Genomic DNA, 8,634 nt, shown 5'->3' with positions numbered 1-8,634 from the left:
GTCCCCCCATGCATAAAAGGAGAAGACGGGGAGAAATCCCTTTGGGCTGCGTCAAATTTTGCTCACACATACTACCTCATCCCCCCGCCCATTCCACCTCATGCATCACAACATCATCCATATACAACCATTCTCCATTCACCCCTGTCTTCTGTCCTCTCCCGTCCTTTCTCAACAGACATTCCCCTCTTCCCCAAAGCCCCCTTCACCCCATCCATCCACCTCATCCTAGGACGTCCCCTCATGTTCACTCACTTCACATCTGCCTTCCATACCTCTTTTACTAGTCTTTCTTCACTCATTCTTTCCATGTGTCCAAACCATCCTAATACTTTTTCATCAACCCTATCTCCCAACTCCCTTTCCACCCCCGTTCTTCTCCTCACCTCCTCATTTCTCACTCTATCCAGCCTAGTAACCCCCATCATACTTCTCAGACACCTCATCTCAAACACATTCAAACTCCTTCTCTCTTCCTCTCTTATGTTCCATGTTTCTGCCCCATACAGTGCTGTTGACACAATCACTCCTTCATATAGTCTCCTCTTAGCATCCATTCCCAAATGTCTATTCCTCATTACACTCTTCAATCCACCAAGGCATTTACTTGCTTCTCTCAATCTACATTCTACCTCCACCTTCACTCCACCTTTTCCTGCCACATTTGCAACCAAGTATCTAAAACTATCCACTTCCTCCAGCCGCTCTCCCTTTATGCTCACTTCCAGTCTACTGCCACTTTCACCCCTTGTACATCTCATCACCTTACTTTTACCCACATTTATCTTTAGCTTTCTTCTATCACACACTATCCCAAACTCTGCCACCAACTTCCTCAATCCCTCCTCCGATCCTGCCACAAGCGCAGTGTCGTCCGCAAACAACAGCTGGCTCACCTCCCACTTTTCTCCATTTTCTTTAACCATCTCCAATCCCTGACCCACTACCCTTGCATTTACCTCTCGCACTACCCCATCCATGTATAAGTTGAACAGCCAGGGCGACATAACGCATCCTTGACGAAGTCCCACCTTTACCTCAAACCACTCACTCTCTCCATTTCTAATCCTGACACAAGCTTTACTACTTTCATAAAAACTCTTGACACCTCCTAGAAGCTTTCCTCCTATCCCGTATATCTGCATAACCTCCCACAGTGCCTTTCTCTCTACCCTATCATAAGCCTTTTCCAGATCCATAAAAGCCCAAAAAACATCCTTCCCCTTTCCTATAGCTTTCTTACATATCTGTCTTACCACAAAGATCTGATCTACACAACCTCTACCTGTCCTAAATCCACACTGTTCTTTACCAATTACTCACTCTGTTCCTCTCCTAATCCTCTCAATCAAGATCCTTCCATAAGCCTTCCCAACTACACTTAACAAACTAATCCCTCTGAAACTACTACATTCACACTTGTCCCCTTTTCCCTTGTAAAGTGGAACTATACAGGCACTCCTCCAGTCCTCCGGCACTCTATCCTCTCTCCAGCAAACATTAAATAACCTCACCAGCCAGTCCACCATCACTGTACCTCCTTTTTTTAGACATTCTGCATGGCATCCATTCAGACCAGGTGCCTTACCTGCTTTCGTCATCTTAACAACTGTCTTCACTTCATCCTTCCTTATTTCTCCTCCATTTTCCTCACTCATCACGGTCATTTTCTTAGCATTTCCCATTCCAGCTATCTTTCCCTCCCTATCCTTCTTCACATTTAGCAACTCCCTAAAATATTCTTCCCATCTTCCCCTTACTGCCTTCTCTTCCATTATCGTCTCTCCTTCTGCACCTTTTACCTTTTCTTCTCTACTTGATTCGCCTCCTCTTCCTCTCTTAATTTCTTTCCAAAACATCTTTTTATTACTTTCAAATTTTTCTGTCATACTCTTACCCCATTTCACATCTGCTCTCCTCTTTGCCTCCTTTACTTTTTGCTTTACTTCTCTTCTCTTTTCTTTGTACCTCTCATATGACTCCCTCGTCCTATTTTGTAACCAAACTATGAAAGCTCGCTTCTTCTCTTCTACAACCTTCTTTGTTTCCTCATCCCACCACTCACTACCCTTCCTTCTATTTCCTCCTGTCCTTCTTGTTCCACACACCATTCTTGGACACTTTGTGACTCCCTCTTTGAACCATCCCCATTCCTCCTCCACACCTAGCTCTGCTCTATCCTTCACTCCCTCCCACTCCTCCTTCAGCTTCTTCTTGTACTCCTTCTCCTTTCCCTTTTCATTTAAAGAGTTCACTCTAAGCACCTCCCTACCTTTTGCCCCTTTCCTCTTTCTCCATCTATCCTCCACTCTCAACTTACCTTCCACCAAAAAATTATCTGATATTCCCCCACCCTCTCCCCTTAGCACATGTACATCCTTAACTCTTCCTATCATAATCCTATTTACCACTACATAATCCATTAACGCTCTATCTACCACCCTTCCATCCACCACCCTCTCCCATGTGTACTTATGCTTGACTTTCTTCCGAAACACTGTATTTGCTATCATCAACTCTCTTTCTAGACACATTTCCACCATCAACTCTCCACTACGATTCTTTCCTGGAACTCCACATTTTCCAACCACTCCATCAATTGGATCATTTCCTACCCTAGCATTAAGGTCTCCCAGTACTATTACATTGACATTTCTCCCTAAATTCTCTATGCAAAGTAGACCACTTGGAGGAGGAAACTAACGAAGCAGAGTGCTTTCGTATATTACATCTTCAGTGCAAAAAGTACATAGTTAATAGAAATACATAGATTTTATATACATGAGAAAGGAACAAGGACAGTTTACATAAGGGTAGAGGACATTTACCCCCTGGAAGGCGGTCAAGTCAGGTCGCAAGGGTCAATGCGTCCACTAATAAGGGTGGGACGACATTAGGTCACAGTCGCAGGGTTATTTGACCACTAGACCAGCAACATCTCAGCCCCTTCCCAGCAACATCCCAGCCCTTCCCAGCCAACTCCCAGCCACCTCCAGGCCACCTTCCACCTACATCCTAACCACCTCCCAGCCCCTTCCCAGCCACCTCCCAGCCCCTTCCCAATCATCTCCAAGCTCCCTTTCCAAGCCACATCCCAGCTCTTTCCAGCCACCTCCCAGCCCCTTCCCAACCACCTCCCATCCCGTTCCCAACCACCTCCCAGCCACATCCCATCCTCTTCCCAGCCACCTCCCATCTCCTTCCGAACCACATCCCAGCCCCTTCCCAACCACCTCCCAGCCCATTCTTAGCCACCTCCCAGCCCCTTCTCTGTCACCCCCTAGCCACATCCCAGCCCCTTCCCAGCCACTTTCTAACCCCTTCCTAGCCTTTCCTAGTCCCCATATAGCCTCACATCCCCCTTACTGCCACCTAGTCCCTTCCCAGCCACCTTCCAGGTCCCTTTTCCAGCTACCTCCCAGCCTCTTCCCAGACACCTCACAGCCTCTTCCTAGACACCTCTCAGCCACATTCCAACCCCTTCTCAGCCACATCCCAGTCCCTTCCCAGCCACCTCCCAGCCCATTCCCAACCACCTCACAGCCACATTCCAGCCCCTTCCCAGCCATTATCCAACCCCGTCTCAGCCCTTCCCAGTCCCCAACTAGCCACCTCACAGCACCATTCCTACCATTTAGTCCCTTCCCACCCACCTTCCAGGCCTTCCCTAAACACACTTAGCTCCTTCCCGTCCACCTCCCAGCCACTTCCCAGTAACATCCCAGCCAACTCCCTGCAACCTCCCATTCCCATCCCAACCACTTTCAAACCATATCCCACTTCTTCCCAGCCACCTCCGCAGCCCCTTCCCAGCCACCTCAAAATCCCTTCCCAACCACTTCCCAGCCCCTTCCCATCCACCTCCCAACAACAACGCATCCAACTCCCGCCCACATCCATGCCCCTTCCCAGCCTCCTGCCAGTCACATCCCACCCCTTCCCAGCTAATTCCCAGCCTCTTCCCAACCACCTCCTAACCCCTTCCCAGCCACCTCCCAGCCCCTTCTCAGCCATCCTCTAGCTTCTTCCTAACCACGTCCCAGACATCTCACAGCCCCTTCTCAGCCACATTACAGCCCCTTGCCAACCATTTCCTAGTCCCTTCCCATCCACCTACCAGCCCTTCCCACCCACCTCCACGCCCCATCCCAGCATCCTCCAAGCCACATCCCAGCCCTTTCCAAGCCACCTCCCAACCCCTTCCAACCACCTCCCAGCCCGTTCCAAACCACCTCCCAGCCACATCCCATCCTCATCCCAGCCAACTTCCATCTTCCAAACTACATCCCAGCCTCTTTCGAACCACCTCCCAGCCACATCACTGCCCCTTCCCAGCCACCTCCCAGCTCCTTCCTTGTCACTTCCCAGCCACATTCCAACCCCTTCCCAGCCACTTTCTAACCCCTTCTTAGCCTTTCCAAGTCCACATATAGCCACCTCCCAACCCCCTTATTGCCACCTAGTCATTTCCCAGCCACCTTCCAGGCCCTCCGCAGTATGGCCTAGCCCTCTTTCCAGACACCTCCTAGCCCCTTCCCAGACACCTTACAGTCCCTTCCCAGACACAACCCAGCCACATCCCAGCCCCTTCTCAGATACATCCCAGTCCTTTCCCAGCCACCTCCCAGCCCCTTCCTATCTACAACCCTTCCCAACCAGCCCATATCAAGCTACCTTACAGCCACATCTCAGCCCCTTTCCAGCCACCTCCTAGCCCCTTCCAACCACCTCCAAGTCCCTTCCCAGCCACCTCCCAACCCCTTTACAGCCACTTCACAGCCACATCACTGCCCCTTCCCAGCCACATCCAAGCCCATTCTCACCCACCTCCCGGTCACATCCCAGCCACTTCCCTGCCACTTTCCAACCCCGTCCCAGCCCTTCCCAGTCCCCAACTAGCCACCTCGCAGCCCCTTTCCTACCACTTTGTCCCTTCCCAACCGCCTTCCAGGCCTTCCCCAAATACACCTAGCCCCATCCAATCCACCCATAAGCCCCTTTCCAGCTACCTCCCATTCCCTACCCAGCCGACTCCCAGCCACCTTCGATTTCCTTCACATCCACCACGTCATATTCCACCTCTTCCCAGCCACCTCCCGAGCTACCTCACAGACACCTCCCAGGCCCTTCCCTGCTACCACCCAACCCATTCCCAGCCACCTCCGGAGCTACCTCCTAGTCACCACCCAGCCCCTTCCCAGCCACCTCCCAATCCATTCCCAGCCACCTCCCAGCCCCTTTCTATCCACCTCCGAGCCATCTCACAGCCCCTTCCCAGCCACCTCACACCCCCTTCCCAACCACTTCCCAGCCCCTTCCCAGCCACCTTCCAACAACATCGCATACAACTCCCAGCCATATCCAAGCCCGTTCCCATCCACCTCCCAATCACATCCCACCCCGCCAACTCCGAGTCCCTTCCCAGCCACCTCCCAAACTCTTCCCAGCCACCTCCCAGCCCCTTCCCAACCACCTCCTAGCCCCTTCCTAACCACCTCCTAGCCCCTTCCTAACCACCTCCCAGCTATCTCACAGCCCCTTCCCAGCCACCTCACAGCCCCTTCCCAAGAATTTCCCAGCCCCTTCCCAGCCGACTCTCAACAACATCCCAGTTTCTTCCCAGCGGCCTCCCAGTGAGATCTCACCCCTACCCAGCCACCTGCCAGCCCTTTCCCAACCATATCCCAGCTCCTTCCCAGCAACCTTCCAGCCATATCCCAACCCCTTCGCAGCCACCTACTAGCTCCATCCAAACCCCCTCCCAGCCCCCTCTCAGTCACATCCCAGCCTCGTCCCAGCCCATACCCAGCCACCTCCCAGCCCATTCCCAGTACAAAAGTAGAACTTGAAAGTGATGCGTCATTGTATGTGTGTGTGTGAGTACGTGTAATGGATGATTCCAGAACATAACAAATTGCCATTTCTGTTTACGTGATTAATTATCATTTTATTTTTGTAATGCGAAAGTTGAATGAATGGGATATAGATTATTAATATTATTAAATTTAAATTATTGTTTAACTGAGATTTGGATGTATGTAAATTTCTGTGTGCAAGGAATTGATTAGAAAAAACGGGATGAATGCAACTATCGCGACACGCCATTCCAAGCTTGAGTGACGTGTATTGGATTAGGGAGCGAGCCTGTGAGATACAAGTGGCTATATATGTGCGACATAACATTTCCCTGTGCTGTGCAATAAACACCTTGAATTATCTACGTGCGTTTACAATTACCAATTGTTGATCAAACAACACCAGCCAACTCCCAGGCACATCCCAGCCGCCTCCCAGCCACATCCCAGCCCCTTCGCAGCCATCTCCCAGCTCTTTCGCAGCCACCTCCTAGTACTTTCCCAACCATCTTCCAGCCACATCCCAGCCCCTTCCCAGCCATCTTCCATCCCTTTCACAGCCACCTACCAGCCACATCCCAGCCCTTTCCCAGCCACCTTCCAGCCCCTTCCTTGCCACCTCCCATCCACTTTCCAGCCCCTTCCCAGCCACATCCCAGCCCCTTGCCAACCAACTCCCAGCCCCTTCCTAGCCAACTCCAAGCCACATCCCAGCCCCTTTCCAACCACATCCCAGCTCTTTCCCAGCCGTCTCCCAGCTCTTCCCAGCCAACTCCCAGCCCTTTCCTATACACCTGCAGCCCCTTCCAAGACACATCCCAGCTACATCCCAGCCCCTTCCCAGCCAACTCCCAGACACATCGCATCCACCTCCCAGGAACATCCTACCCCCTTCCCAGCCACCTCCCACCCCCTTCCCAGCCGCCTCTTAGCCCGTTTACAACCACCTTCTAGCCACTTCCTAGCCCCTTCCCAGACACACCCCAACCCTTTCCTAGCCACCTTCCAGCCCCTTACCAATTACGTCCCAGCCCCTTCCTTGCCACCTCACAGACACATCCCATCCCCTTCCAAATCCTTTCCCAGACACCTTCTAGCCACATCCCAGCCACTTCCCAGCAACCTCCCAGCCCCATCCAAGCAAACTCCCTGCCCCTTTCCAGATACCTCCCAACCCCTTCCCAGCCCCCTCACGGAGAGATCAGTAATGGGAATAACGCTGAGAGACCGAAAGAGAGCAAGTTAGGTGAGAGAGCAGACTAGAGTAAAAGATATTGTGGAGGCGGTAAAAGAGAGGAAGCGGAATTGGGCAGGTAAGTTAGTCCGAACGACTGATGAGCAATGGAGAAAGTGTGTTACTGAGTGGACGCCGCGAGATGGGAAGATTGGAAGGAGACCAGACAGAAGATGGAGAGACGAGATCTAGAAGTTTGCAAGAGTGACGTGGCAGAGGCTGGCGCCGTCGTGTGAATCATTGAATGCTATGAAGGAGGCCTTTGTTCAGAAGTGGACTCATGATAGCTGATTTGATTTGATTTGATTTGATATACATATGTATATATATATATATATATATATATATATATATATATATATATATACTGTATACACACGCATACAAACACACACACACACACACACACACACATATATATATATATATATATATATATACATATGTATGTATGTATGTATATATGTATAAATATATTTGTATGTATATACAGTATATATATATATATATATATATATATATGTATATATATATATATATATATATGTATGTATATACAGTATATATATATATATATATATATGTATGTATATATATATATGTATGTATATGTATATATATATATATATATATATATATATATATATATACACTTGTATAAGATATATAAATTTTTAGGTGATCTCAATTACGAATTTTAGTCTGAAACCACTATCAGTATGAGAAGAGACCATCGAATACTCCAAATCTGGCCAATTACTGCGTTTGAAAGTAACCCAGCGGGGCATACTGTCCCATGTCAAAGACATGAAAACAAGGAAACGCCATCACGGCAAAACTAATGAGATTCAAAGCAATGTCAGAGAAAGTTTAAGCACTCATATACAAAACTTTGGTGAGACCAATAATAGAATACCCAAACGTCCCTCTCAATACTCTATCGAAAAAACTAACTACAGAAACTACAGAGCTTTGAAAACAAGTTCCTCAGGTTTGTCTGTGGTCAAAGCCCACCATTTCACGCAAACAATGGACTCAGCCGTCACAGGAATTTATTTTTGTTAGACTCTTCGACGATTGGAGTTTTCGTCATCAGAATCAAGATCTAAGGATATAAGGTCTAACCACTTCCGACCGAATTTCGAGGGAGTTGGCGCAGCGGGCCCGTGAACGTCACCTGGCTGTTCAAAGTGGGGTTGGCGGGTCCTATAGCTGTCAGTTGAAGCTGGTGCGTCGTTGGAAAATGTTGTTGTTTTCGCTCGCACCGCTCCACGCAATTAGTTATATTCTGACAAATATTATATGAAATATATATATAAATATATATAAAATATTATAGTTCCTGTCTATATATATGAATATATAATATATATGATATATAATATATAAAATATTATAGTTCCTGTCTTCCTTGGCGTTTCACAAAGAGAAAACGGACCCAGCCCAATGACGTCAGAAGCTGCGCACAATAATTTAAACGGTCTGACCTGTATATTTAGACCTTGATCAGAATAAGGTCATAAAAATGAGTACTGTACAGATGGT

Source organism: Oratosquilla oratoria, chromosome 9, assembly GCF_046742065.1.
Source record: "Oratosquilla oratoria isolate Oo_2021 chromosome 9, ASM4674206v1, whole genome shotgun sequence".
NCBI classification, from domain to species: domain Eukaryota; kingdom Metazoa; phylum Arthropoda; class Malacostraca; order Stomatopoda; family Squillidae; genus Oratosquilla; species Oratosquilla oratoria.
The sequence above is the reverse complement of the archived record's forward strand: the minus strand, read 5'-3'. Positions refer to the sequence as shown.